General features: G+C 52.9%; 1 protein-coding gene across 1 annotated transcript in view; it reads right to left on the bottom strand.

The window, feature by feature from the left end:
• The window catches only part of ASTN2 (astrotactin 2), a 315069-nt gene extending 310016 nt beyond the window's left edge, over nucleotides 1-5053 (bottom strand). Inside the window, exon 1 of the mRNA XM_032200243.1 lies at nucleotides 5020-5053. The gene's annotated coding sequence lies outside the window, so the exon portion shown is untranslated. The remainder of the gene's footprint in view (nucleotides 1-5019) is intronic.
• Between the last annotated feature and the right edge of the window lie 8123 nt (nucleotides 5054-13176).

Below are 13176 nucleotides of genomic sequence, written 5' to 3'. Positions count from 1 at the left end.
GTACAACCCCAGCGGGGCCATTCTGGCTCTCGGCGCTGCCCTTCCTTTCCCCCAGGGACCTGGCTCAGCTCCCCAGGCAGCAACACATCAGAGCCAGCAGGCACCAGATTTCCCCGCAGGACCCATCCCATCCTCCAGCCAGCCCTGACGGATTCCCAGGCCAGCAGCTTCACATCCCTGCAGTGTCTGCAGCCCCACACACCCCATTTGGGGTCCCAGCCCCCTTTCAGAAGGCTCCTGAGCATTGCTGGGTCTTCCCCCCACACCCTCCAACAACTTGTACAGCGCAGTGCTTGTGGCATTTGTTACTCCTTCCTCTTGCTGTGATACCACCGCCCTCCCCAGGTTGTCCCCACTGATGCAGACCTGACCCGGACCCCAGGCACTGCAATAAAAAAATATCTTAATTGACCAAATCTCTGCCCAAAGTGCTGTGCAAGTCTTCAAGTCTAGCAGGAGGCAGTTAGCAGAAACAGGAGGTATCCAAATCTCACCCACCTCTGCCGCACAGAGAGGACCCACTTTGCTGAAGCCGTGCCCTGGAGAGCTGAGCTCTGCTGCTTAGGGGAAGCCAGAGCATCACAAGAACCTCACACTGGGAACATCATCCCTTTGCCACCCACACAACCCTGCTCAAGACCCCACAGACCAGCTCAAAGCAAGGCAAGAGCCAGGAAGAGCAGCGCTGCTTAAAAGCGCCACCAGTAAGCTCCGATCTCACCAGGGTTTCCAGGCCAACCCTCGGCCTCTCCCCTCAGGCTCTGCAAAGCCAGGAGATGTTGACAAAAGCAAGCAGCAAAACCCTGCTCATGTATTTTCAGGGAAAAAAACACAGTGAATTCAAACAATCTGCAGGGGACTAAGTGTTTTCCATTACTTTAATGCATTCTCATCCTAGCGAGGAAAAGAAGTTCAAGTTCCAAGATGGCTTCAAGAAAAGTTAAGAGGGGAGAAGAGGAGCAGCAGCACAAAAGCACCGGGGAGATGGGGGAGCTGCACAGCTCCAGGGACAGGGACAGGCTGCACGCAGAGGGGCCACGGCGAGACACCGGCAATGCAGAGGCACGAGCACCTCTCTGCCAGCCCCAGGAACAAAGCGCTGCAGACACCAGTCAAACAGCATCCATTAGAGCCATTTAGCAGAAGCGTGTAGTAAACTGTTCTTATGTAAGCCACTACCGGCTAAGAGCAGTGGTAAAATTCTCTCTGCCTCTTTCTCTCCCCTCTCTCTATATATAATCTGCACACACACACAGACAGAGCTCAGCCAAATTAGCTCTGAAGCTAACTGCTTCGTTCCCTGAATTGCACTTACAGCAGGCTACGCTGCTCGTGGAGCAGCTATTGTACAGAACACATGGCTGCTGACTAAATCAAGACACATACCTTAGAGAGACCTCATTGTACAAGAATAAAGTCAATGATAGGCTGCACCATTTGCCAGTGTAACACTAGAAGAGTTAGGGGAAAAAAAAAATACCGCAAAGCATCAGTTGTATCCAAGGTTAAGGAAAGGGCAGGGTGCTTTTTCAGGAAAGGGGATGCACAGCAATTCATAATGCACTGGTGGCGAAGTTACATTTGTCATTTCCTGCCATCACCGTGCTTTGCTGTGTAATTTTCAAGTAATGTAATCGTGGGGTAAGGGGAGAAACATCCTTCTTGTCTCCGAAGACAGAGATAAAGGAAGCAAAACGAGGCTTGGGAAGTGCAGACAGCGAGACACCCTGCTGGAGAGGGGACACTGAGCTAACTCCAGCTGCCCACAGGCATCTCGGCTGCAGCTCCCCTGCTGCAGCTGGGGAGGGATGCGAGAAGGAGATGAAGGAGATGAAGTTTCCCAACTCCACTGAGGGCAGGAGGCTCCCTCGGTGCCCACACACCTGCAGCCGGCAGCTGAGCATCTCCAGGCTCCCACCACCCCCTAGTGGGCTCCTACCTGTGGCTCTGCCCAGCTGCAGGGGGTGCCCCCAGCCATTCTGGGGAGAGATTTAGGCTCTTGGCAAGGTTTCAGGCTCGTCATCCACAATGTGTCACATCTCAGATTGGCAGGGAGCAGAAAAAGTTGCCTCCCACCTAGAAGGGCTCCTTTAAAGACAAGGGATGCAGAGCACTGCATGCGCTTTGTACCAGCCACCGACTCGAAGCATCTGTTTCCTTAGCCCATTTTAACTTGATCTGCCCTTAAAAAAAAAAAAAAAAAAAAAAAAAAGACAGCAGAAGTTTCACACAGCTACAGACAAGGCTCTGGCACCAGCCAGCCTTCAGCTACAGATCCCCCATCCTCCTTCAATGCACAGGAGGGACGAGAGGCTCAGGAGCCACCCCAGGCAGGGAATTACTGAGCAGCCAGCCACAGGACCACAAACCACCTCCCTCGGCCCCAGTGTTTAAATAAAACCATCACCAACAACCAGCTGAGGTTTTATTTCACGCTTCCTGGCCTGGAAAGGCTTTTGAGCCCCGCAGAGGGAGCAGGAGGGGCGGGCAGCAGGCTGGGGAGCAGGGGAAAGGCAGTGCCCAACCTGCTCTCCTTCAGCAGCCACCCCAGAACAGGATGACCTCGATTTCTTCCCTAATAATTTCTCTTCAGAGCCCAGAGCATCAGCACAAAGGCTCTGCACCGCCTGCTTTACTATGCTTTTCTTTTCCTCCCCACCCCCAAAATCCCTCCAGGATGCCAAACCAATGTAGCTGGCCTGGGGCATGGGTTGTAGGAGTGCTCCCTAACACATCCTCACCCCCACAAAGCCAGGAAGCTTTGCTAGCAGCCAGAGCCCAGACTCAAAGGCATTTGGGAGCCTTCATCCCACTGCAAATCAGCAGGACCTCAGCTCCTCCACAGCTCCTGCAGCTCAGGCCCAGGCGTCCACTAAACATGCTCAGCACCACACACAAACACACATAAGCAGCAGAAATAAGGGCTATCAAAGATTTGGGAAAGAGAAGCAACTGTTTAAAGCAATCCCTGCCCGCAAGTCCCTGCAAAGCAATTCCACTGATCTCCCACATGTAACATGATTTTCACCTCCAAGAGCCCATTACAAGGCAGCAGCAGCGCTCGGATTCCCAGCCACTGCTGAACTTAGAAAAAGATGGAGCAGGAAAAAAAGACAGCAGAAAACTCCAGCGTTACTTACTGCCCTACAACAGCGAGCACACAAGCCAGTAGCAACCCTCCACAGCACTCACCCTGAAAAGAGTTAAGTGCGAGCGAGGCTCAGTTGCCACTCCAGGAGATGGGAAGAAATGCGACAAATTTGAAATATCAGAGCATCCACGGCAATTCATGAGCTAGACCTTGGGGAAGGACAAGTGCTTTACTTTCTCTGGAGGCAACCCCCTGATTAATTTCAGGACCCTGATGAAGCCATCCCACCACAGGCAAAGCTCCCATTTATCTCCCAACCTGCCCGACACCTGCAGAGTAAGGGGAGCAGGAGGGGATGTGCTGGTGTCCTGCACCCAGCCACAGAAACACAGCTCAGCGAGGGATGTGCTCCATATTTAGGAGCATGTGCGTAACCAACATCCCAGGCAAGGCAGAGATTTTTTTTTAGACATGGTCTCCTCACCAGCAGTCAGTCACAGGAATAGGATTTGCTCTACAAGATCATGTCTCAGATCTATCAAGACAAATCTCTCTCCTCTAACTTGAGCTGTTACCTACACTACACACACAGGGGTTTCTCTGCCTTCTGATATATTTAGAGCAGCACGCAATTCACACCCAGTCCCTGAAGAAACTGTACTCTAATCTGAAAATTCAAGGCACTGAACCATGAAACTTCTTGTTACTTTTAATCACTGTAAGGTAAATGTCATTCCTACTGCATCAGGTCTGATTTCCACTGTTATTGCTTCAAATAGACTACCTGGTTTGTTTGGGATTTCTCTGTTTGACCAACCGTGTCTAAGGAAGCCAAACTGCAAACCAGAACAGTGATGATGCTCAGCTCGAGAAGTACCATTAAGTTATTTATTACAGATTAATCACTAAGGGAAAGCTTTGCAGGAAAGGACCGGGGGATGCAGTCGGTCATTTTCCTGCCCTGGCACATCAGACCCGGGGGAGCAGCAGGGTCACTGCCAGGAGGTGCAGGAGCAGCCCCGTGGCTGGGTGCCCGTGGGGTCAGCCTGCCCGCAGAGCACCTCGACATGCCGGCCACATGCAGTACAAGCCGCCAGCAGCCTCAGCTGAGCTGTGTTAACATGCAGCATCTCAGACACAAAGTTAGGCAGGTGCTCAAACCATCCTGGGTTCAGACACCAAAATGCAAGCAAGCAAGGGGATGAAGAGATCAACAAAAGCCCTCCAGTGATCTGGCACAGCGAACACGCTGCCTTCCACGCAGAATCCTGAGCAGTTCGCTCTGAGGAGAGCCGGGCTGATGGCACACAAAAGGCTGAAGGGGACGAGGTACAGCTGGGGCACCCCATCCACACCAACGGGAGCAGACATGGGGACCGAAGTACGGCACCAAAATGATTCCTGGCCCCATCCCCCTCCCCGCAAAAGATGAAACGGGGAGAGAAAGTCTGCAGGCATGCTGCGACGGAGCCAAGAACCCGAGTTGTGCATGAAGCAAGAGGGAGCGTGAAGGCAAAGCGTGTCGAAATGTGGGCTCGTACGAGACACGCAGTCCCTGCTGTTCGCCCAGCCGCCGTGGTACCTCCTCTAGGGCTCAGCGGCTAAGTTGGAGCAGGGGAGGCAGCACCCACCACTTCCCAGCGCTGAGCCTTCGCTCCCAGGTCGAACCGGCAACGGCAGCAGCGCTCAGGCCCTGCTTAAAAAATAATAATAAAAAAAAAATCCCTCCCCAGCAGAAAAAAATTATAAAAAAAAAAAAAAAGCAATGAGCAGGCAGCAAGGACAACGCCAGAAAGCCCTGAAACAGCGCCGGGAAGCCGGGTGCGGGGCAGGAGGAGGAGGATGCCGGGGGAGAAGCCGGGCACGGGGGGCTCCGGGCGGCGCGGGGGCGCTGCGGGGGGCTCGGGGGCAGGTGCGGGGGCACCTACCGAGGGTGAAGAAGGGCAGCTCGGTGTTGTCCAGGTCGTCCTGCACGGCGACGCGGCCGGGCAGCTCGCTGCGGACGAAGAGCAGCAAGCGGGAGTCGGCGGCGGCGGCAGAAGAAGCGGCGGAGGCAGCGGCGGCGGCGGGCGGGGGGGCACCGCTCCAGCTGATGTCGTTCTCGCGGAGCACCGGCAGCGTGGACACCGTCACCGTCTTCACCCGGCACGGACCGGGGGGCTCCCGAGGAGGGGACGCCGCCGCCGCCGCCGGGGATGCCGCCGCCGAGCCGGGCCCGCCGCCCGGCAGCACCGCCGGCAGCAGCAGCAGCAGCGCGGCGGAGCGGAGGACGGGCGGCATCCGAGCGGCCATACCGGGCCGGGGCCGGGCACCGGAGACGCCGAGGAAGGAGCCGAACGAGCCGAGCCCGGCCGCTCCGAGCCGCCCCTGCCCGCCGCCGCCGCCCGGCTCCGCCTCGGGTCCGCCCCCGGCCCCGCCACCGCCCCCGCCCCGGCCCCGCTCCGAGGCCCAGCGAGGGCTCGCACGGCCCCGCTCCGGGGGCCCGGCCGCTTTCCCCTCGTCCTCCGAGGCTGGGGGATGCTGCACGGGGCGCCGCGTCCTCCCCCCGGGCTGGGGGGCTCGGGGCTCGGCTCTACCTGCGCCTCCCGGGCCGAGCAGGGGGGCTCCTTCCTGCACTTTAATGCCAGCACAGCCCTGCCACCTGCTTCTCCCTGCCTCTCCCCCACTGCTGGGACTCCCAGCCCGCTGCCTGCCTCGCTTTGCCCCCCTCCCCTTGCACCAGCCAATTCCTCTCCCCCTGCTGCTGCCCTTTGCCGAGCAGCCCTCGCTTTCTCTGCTTCCTGAGACCCAGGTTTTCCTTCCACATCTTCCCCCCGTTCTGGCACCGGGAGCTAAGCTCATTGCCACGCGTACCCGCAGGCTCATCGCTCCTTTCAGGCGATGCGTGGCTGCCATAGCACAGAACTGTGCTTCCCAAGAGCTTTTCCCAGTTGTTAGGTTTTTGCAGGTGAACAGGCACCTCCAGAGTCCTGGGCACACGCAGATGGCTCACAACAACAAGCCTGGAGCAGACAAAGCAGTGACTTAAGGATTTCTGACCCAGTCTTTAACAGCCAGCATTTAAATAGGAGCCAGAGGACCAAAGGGTGCTGAGGTCTGACCGCAGACCCCCACACCCACCCATCACAGGGTGCCCCGGTACCACCCAAGGGCTGGAGCTTGAAGACAAACCAGATGAGCTCCACAGCTGCAGTTTTGGCTCATGCCTCGAACCAACCAACTCCTGCAGCAGGGAAGCTGGGATTAGGGGGATCAGCTCGGAGGCAAACCCTGTTCCTCCAGGCAGAGGGCACAGGGCTGACCCCAGCCCCACAGCAGCACGAACCGCTGCCCACAGCGAGCGTGAGTAACGGAGACAAGGAGCAGCCCACAGCAGTTGTGTGTCAGTGACTCACAACAACAATTTCCGAGTGACTGCTAATCTACCTGATTTTATTTGTAGATGTACAGATAAAAGAAGATGTCAAAACCCTAACAAAGCACGCTTAATGCTCAGGCTTATATTATTTCCACAAGCTAATTAAGATCAATTCATCATATGCCTATTGAGGCAAAACAGCCTTCTGAGATACCTGGGTCATCAAATGTTAAAACCACAAGTGCAGAACAGCGCAGGAGATGAAATGCAGCAAACAAACAGCACAAGCACCGCTCCTGGGGGCCAGGCCCTGCTCCAGCTCACAGCCTCAATGAGCCTCAGCCCCCACAGTCAGCATCCACGTGCATGCAGGGCGTATTTCCAGCTTCAGGAATGAACAGAAACCAAGAAGTGCTCACCAGCACACAGGCAAGCCATTACAAAATACTTGCCATGGGACCCCAGCTACCTTTGCTCTGCTTGATTTCAAGGGCCAGCATTTCCAGGAGCACTGGAAATGCAAAATCATGCAAAAATGCAGTCAGAGCAGTCAGCTGTTGGGTGGGAAACCTGTAATCAAAGTTCTCCCCTTCCCCCTTTTTTTTTTTTCTTAAAGGGGAAAAGTGTAGGTTTGGGACTGGCTTAGGCTGCTGTCACTACATGCCCCGATTTCTTTTTCCTAATTTTCAAAAATTCTTCTAGGGAAAAAAAATAAATCAAAGAAACAGTACTGCATAGGCACCCAAAATGACATAAAACAGTGTCTAAAAAGTGATGAAACACATTTTAGAGAACTGGAAATCCCCCAGAAGTGCATCTATTTAAGGCCACAGCCCTGTTACTTAGCTCTCCCTGCAGCAGCCACTGCAGCCCTGTACACATCCCACACTCAGACCTTTCTTTGCTGTTGGCTGCAGGAGGATCCCACAACCAGCGGCAGGCAAGGGGCTGCCAGCAACCCTTGGGCTGTGAAGCAATGGGCAGCTCGTGCTGGTGTGGGGGGTTTCCTTCAGCTCTGCAGTGGGAGGAAAAACACCTTCTAGCTGTATCCAGATGTCCTCTGATCTAGTACATGCCATCAAGCAATTAGTTGAATGGTTTTAGGGTTTGGAGTGGGAAAGGTCAGGAGATGGGTTCAAACACCTGCTTCAACACTGCCTGACTTTGGGCAAGTCCTGACAGAAAGAGAGCTGGGAGGGACCTTGGGCTGTCTTGTCTGTGCCCCTACCAGAGACCCAGCCAGGTCTACCTGTATGTAGGATCTTATTTTCCATGTTGGCAAAGCACAGCTAATAGCCAGCTTCTGACAAGCACACAGATTTCTGCAAGTCCTCCTGCACAAACACGGACACAGTGATAAAGGAGGACTTGCCTCAAACCACTACCTTTACACAGGCACATTCAGCTTAAAATTAGCCTGGATCCATCCCAGTGTAAATGCAAATCCATTTTCATGAGGAAAGGATTCCACCAGCCTTATGGTTCCAGAGAACCGAGCTAAACACTGCGCTGTTTGAAAGCCCCTGGTAATATTTGCAAAGTGAAATATTTTAGTCCTGGTTTATAACAGAGGTAATGGATTTCCATTATCCACCCTGAGCAGCATTCAACAGAAAAGTAAATGGCACGAACAGGGCAAAGCACACTGCAGCGAGAAAGTCCCACCTGCCAGTAGGATAGCTGAGGATCGCTTACTGGACTTTGCTTAAGTTGCTAAATTTTTTGGTTCAAGTGTGTACAAACTGGGTTCCCAGGATAATAGCGATGGGATTTCTCTAAGTGAGGTCCATTTTTGATATATTCCTGGTCTTCATGGATACAGCCCTCGCTTAGGGAAGCCAGCAGCAACCCAACCACTGAATGCACCGGGGCCAAGAATAACAAAAGCTGCCACCCCCAGCAAAAAAGTCAGGGATGGAAGTTGTCTTACGAGTGGAAATGCATCGTGCTGACAAGACCCATCTGGCTCGGGTGCAACGGGGTGGAAGGGGGCCTGGCAGGCTGTCAGGAGGCTCCAGCTGCATTCACACCTTGGCTGTGAACCCCTTGTGCAGCATGGGGAGCACCCCATTCTGGGTCCACCCTCACAAAGTCAGCACTCGGGGGGCTGCATCAGCCCCTGCATAACCCAGATGCAAGAAATACCTGTAGCAACACCAAATGTGGGTTTTTCAGCACCAAAAAGCAGACTTGCCCTGCCTGAGCTGGGCATTTCTCTGCTATTTAACCCACCAGTGGGCTGCTATCAGTGGAGCAGCCTCTCGGAGGCACAGCACACATCATGTGCCATGCAATCCGGGAGCCTCAGATACACCGAACTACACCTGCCTCATGCCTGAGCCTGCCCACACTTTCTGAATTTTCACCTGAGCAGATTTTAGCAGGAACTTAGGCACTTCCTTATTTCCAAGCAGAGCTGCTCAGATCCAGGGCTTGCCCCCTCTGTACAACTATCCCAGGTGGGATTCAGGTAAACCCACGGTTTTGCACCTCTCTGAAGAACTTTGTGCTGAATTTTGCTGGAAAATGCTTAAAATACTTACACTACCTAGGCATAGGAAGGATGGAGAAGGAAAAGTCATTCTCATTTAAAGGGTCACAGGCGAAGCATTCCTGAACCTTCAAATCCTGTGAGCTGGATTTCTGGACACGCAGAACTAATGCATCTTTTATTGGCTGGCACCGAGGAGGAGGTTATTGCAAAAATATCAATAGCAGCTTTCTGAAGTGGTTTTCAATTGGCTCTATTACCAAATATATGTGCGTAGAGCAACAATCATTAAAACGTACTACGTATTTACAATATACAGAACAATTTATGTCTGTAACACCACAAATCGGACTGCTAGCAAGTGGAGAAAGTCAGAGCTATGATGCAATCAGAGGCTTATATTTCACCCTGCAAGAGTCACCTCAGCATCAATAACTCTGCTACAGAAGCAAGAAGGATTTTTATATTCTGAAGGAAACATCACAAAATTAATTTTGCTCCCGAGCCGCAGTGTAGAAACGCTGGTCTTCAGCCATATGGTACCTGACTGTGGTCTGCGACCACATTGCTCAAGCTGTGCCTTTGTCAGCTCACGAGCAGAGCACGAGACAGGCTGGGTCAGCAATTCGGAGAAACGCCTCCCGGGAGAGCGAGCAAGGGGATGCAGAGATCACCCTTCGCATTTCAGTAGGTGACATCCTTGCTTCTGGGTTAATGGTGAGCCAACAGACCCCACGCTGCGCTCAGGGCCGCAGGAGATGTCCTCCTGACACAGCATCACGCTAGGATCTTCCTGGCCACTTGCAGATAAGCACCCCAAGGGGATGCTTTGCAAAAGCAGGGGAGCTAAAGCCAGCAGCCAGGAGCAGCTGGATTCCTTCTCCCCCTCCCTCAAATGCAAGTTAGATGCAATAATTCATTCAGACACTGCAGGGATATCCAGTAAAGGATCTCCACACGCAGGGGAACCACCCCTAAGCTCAGTTCAGAAGACCCTGGGCTAGTAACAGGGGAGGATTAAGAGGGCTGCACAATTTTCACAGCCAGCTAAGGCCTTGGAGCATTTGGGGCCAAGGTATGGAGTAAACACTTGCTTTACAAATAGTCCTGGTACACAGGTGCCCATCACCACAGGGCATTTGTGAATTTTCCTGCTGAGTGGCACCACCCTCTTTGTAACTCACCCTGCTGCCCACTGGGGTTTCAGCCACACGTCCCCAGGAACACATCCAGCTGGTCCTAGGACTGAAGCAGCACTGAAAAGGGACCCCACAGAGCCCAAGGCAAGCCCTTACCTCAAGGTCTGAAATCAGGCAGGTGCCCCACTGAAAATCCCCTCTCCAGACAGCCCCACAGCAAGGGGGAGGCAGGGACAGCCTGGCCAGCACCCTTCTGGAGCAGAGGAGACCCCAAAAACAACTGGGAAGCAACCAGTTGCTCGAGCCAAAGGCTCAAAGCGAGGCTGTTTTGCTGGAAGGGGGCTGCAGCAGGAATGCTCCACACCGAGCTTCCCCCTCCTTCACGGCCACCCTCAGCACTGCTTGCCGAGCACTAACAGCCTCCGGCACAGCTCCCTCCTGCCCGAGATGAAAGAAACTTTAAATGCACGTAACTCTTGCACTCTACTTAATTAATCAGTTTGTGCATTACAAGTGAAACTTCTTTGATGCATGAAATATTAAGGAGCAGCAAAGGGAAGGAGAGGGGCGGTGGGGGAGGGAACAAGGCTTGGCTTTCACTGCCAAGAGATGGATGGGCTGAGGGACAGGGGCTAAACTGCAAACAGCACAGCTCCAACAGGACAGCTGGGTGTGATAGATGCCAGCGAGCACAGGATTTTTCCCTACACTTCTTGCCTCTCAAGCAGAGGGTTTTTATTCCATGTTCAAGCCCTCCATGCTCAGCCAGGTTAGCTCACACAGGCAGAGGAAGGGGACAGTGCCTCATTAAACTTTCATGAAAAATAATCTCTGGTTGATTCATTGTTTTTTATCTCATGATGGCTGCAAGAGAGTGAAGCGAAATGCATCTTTGGTAAAAAAAAAATAAATAAAAAAGACAGCTCCGTTCTGGAAAAGCCAGCCTGGCTTTTAGTCAGATGAGGCTCTCCCAGAGGATGGGTGAGTAGTTATCTGTGTTACGGGTCTGCAAGTGCCATTTCCACACCGAACTACAGAGAAGAGAAAGCAGGAATCTGCGCACGTCAGGGCGGATATCACAGCAGCCCTTGATAGCGCACGGTGAGAACTCGGTGCCACAGCGCTGGGCGTACAACAGAGCCACTCTGCTCTTAAAAACAAACAACAAAAGTCCTTTTCTCCCAAAGCACCACACTTGATCAAAGTCACCTGTCAGGTCTGCCCCAGAGTCCAAAGCACAACCCAGAGCTTTTGCTTTCCATCCTCCTCCTTTGGAGCTCATCCGAGAGCAGGCTGGGCTCTGGGCAGGGGGCTGTCAGAGCCCCCCCTCCCTGCTCAGCCCCACAGCCAGGTACAGCAGGTCTTTCGCAAACAAATGGTGATGGTGTAGCCTGCATTAGCAGTGTAAAGGGTAATAAATGAATAAATGGGTTAATTATATCCACCACAGAATTTAATTATACCATCTCTGCTCACTCCGCTTCAGCCAGATTCTCAATTATAAGTCTTTATTTTCAAGGTTTTACAGCTTGGACATAGAAATTTGCTCTGGGCTTCAACGTGACACACAAGGTCTTCTGTTCAGGGACTGCTCCAGATTTTTTTTTTAGCCAATCTTTTTAAAAAAAGGTCAGGTTGGGGGACCAGATGGCTCAAGGGGAAGGTAATGAAGACACAGGGCTTCTCTGAAAGTGGTGGCTGGCTGAACCCAGGCAGCTTCACAGAGCTGAGGCATTATTAAAGCCTGGGTAAAACCATGCTCAACTCCCCTGTCCCTGACAGGTGGGAGTCCTCATCACCAAATGAACACAGGGCTGCTGCTAATTGGCACCCCCAGCATCCATCAGCAGGGACCAGGGGTTGCAGGGCTGGGGCAAGGCACCCCCAGCCCCCAGGGAGCCAGGCACAGCAGGGCCACACAGGGGAAGCTCACACAGCTGCAGCCTGCACCAAGAATGTGCTCCAGGGCTGCCAGGTGCATGCTGTGCTCACTGCCTCCCCCAGCACCACAAGCACCACACCTGTCCCACCTCCCCCTGTCAGCACCCTGCTCCCAGGGGAGAAGGGCTGCAAAGGGGGGGGGGGGGGGGGGGGGCAAGTGGCTGGAAAAGCAGAAGGGGAATGAAATCTTGCACTTTTTCTGTTATGGTTTTGAAGGTAATTTAGGACCCACCTCCTGCTTTCTGGAGTTGACAGTATCGAAATCCAGTATTTGTCTCGTTAAATGTGCTCTGAAATATTCTGGTCATTCTAAAAATGTCAATAGTGTTACAGGAAAAAAAGCACACAGAAAACATGTTTACCAGCAGCAGAAGTATCTCCAGTCTCAGGTCACATCCTCATTCAATCCAAGGTACGTTATTCTTGTTGTTTCCTCATTGAGTTAATTAGTTGATTTGCTTTTCCTGCCCTATGCCAAACCCTTACCTTCCCGCACATGGAAGCGCTGACTGCCAGCAGGGACCAGCTCTCAGCAGCCTCCCTGCCAAAGCTCCTCACCCACCTGCAGCCACCACATTCCCTGCTCTCCCTGCAGCACCAGGGCTGGTCATCCTGGCTGGTTATCCTGGCTGGGCACTGCCTCCTTGCCTGGGAGCACTGCAGGTGCCTGCTCCTCTTCTACAAGCTTTGGCCACCCTAGCACATGAATGTATTTCACAAAGAAGTCCCCCTACAACCCCAGTGCTGGTCTTTCACACATGCTATGTGCCTTATATGCACTTGGTAAACTAGAACAAATCCACCTGGTAAGTCAGACTCCAGTGGAGCTGAAAACATTTACCCAACAGATCCCAGCAGTTCCTTTTCTAGCTGGTACATGGGAATTTAACCCTTAGAAAACACTGACGCACATCAGCCAGCCAAATTACTGCTCAGAAGGCTATGATATATAACAGGAATTACCGGTAATAAAGAAAAAGATATATGGATTGGATTAATCAAATCATAAATTTCTTAGATCTCCTTGGCAGTCCATAAATCAAACCTGGATCTATGCTTCTGGCCCTCAGTCTGTAATGTGAAATGCAGATGACCTACATGTACATAGATTTATTTTTAGATGTCCTGTTGGACACACCCTGCGTAAATAATCAAG

The sequence above is a fragment of the Aythya fuligula genome, chromosome 19 (genome assembly GCF_009819795.1).
Source record: "Aythya fuligula isolate bAytFul2 chromosome 19, bAytFul2.pri, whole genome shotgun sequence".
Taxonomy (NCBI): domain Eukaryota; kingdom Metazoa; phylum Chordata; class Aves; order Anseriformes; family Anatidae; genus Aythya; species Aythya fuligula.
Note: the sequence above shows the minus strand (reverse complement) of the source record. Positions and strands in the feature narration are given on the sequence as shown.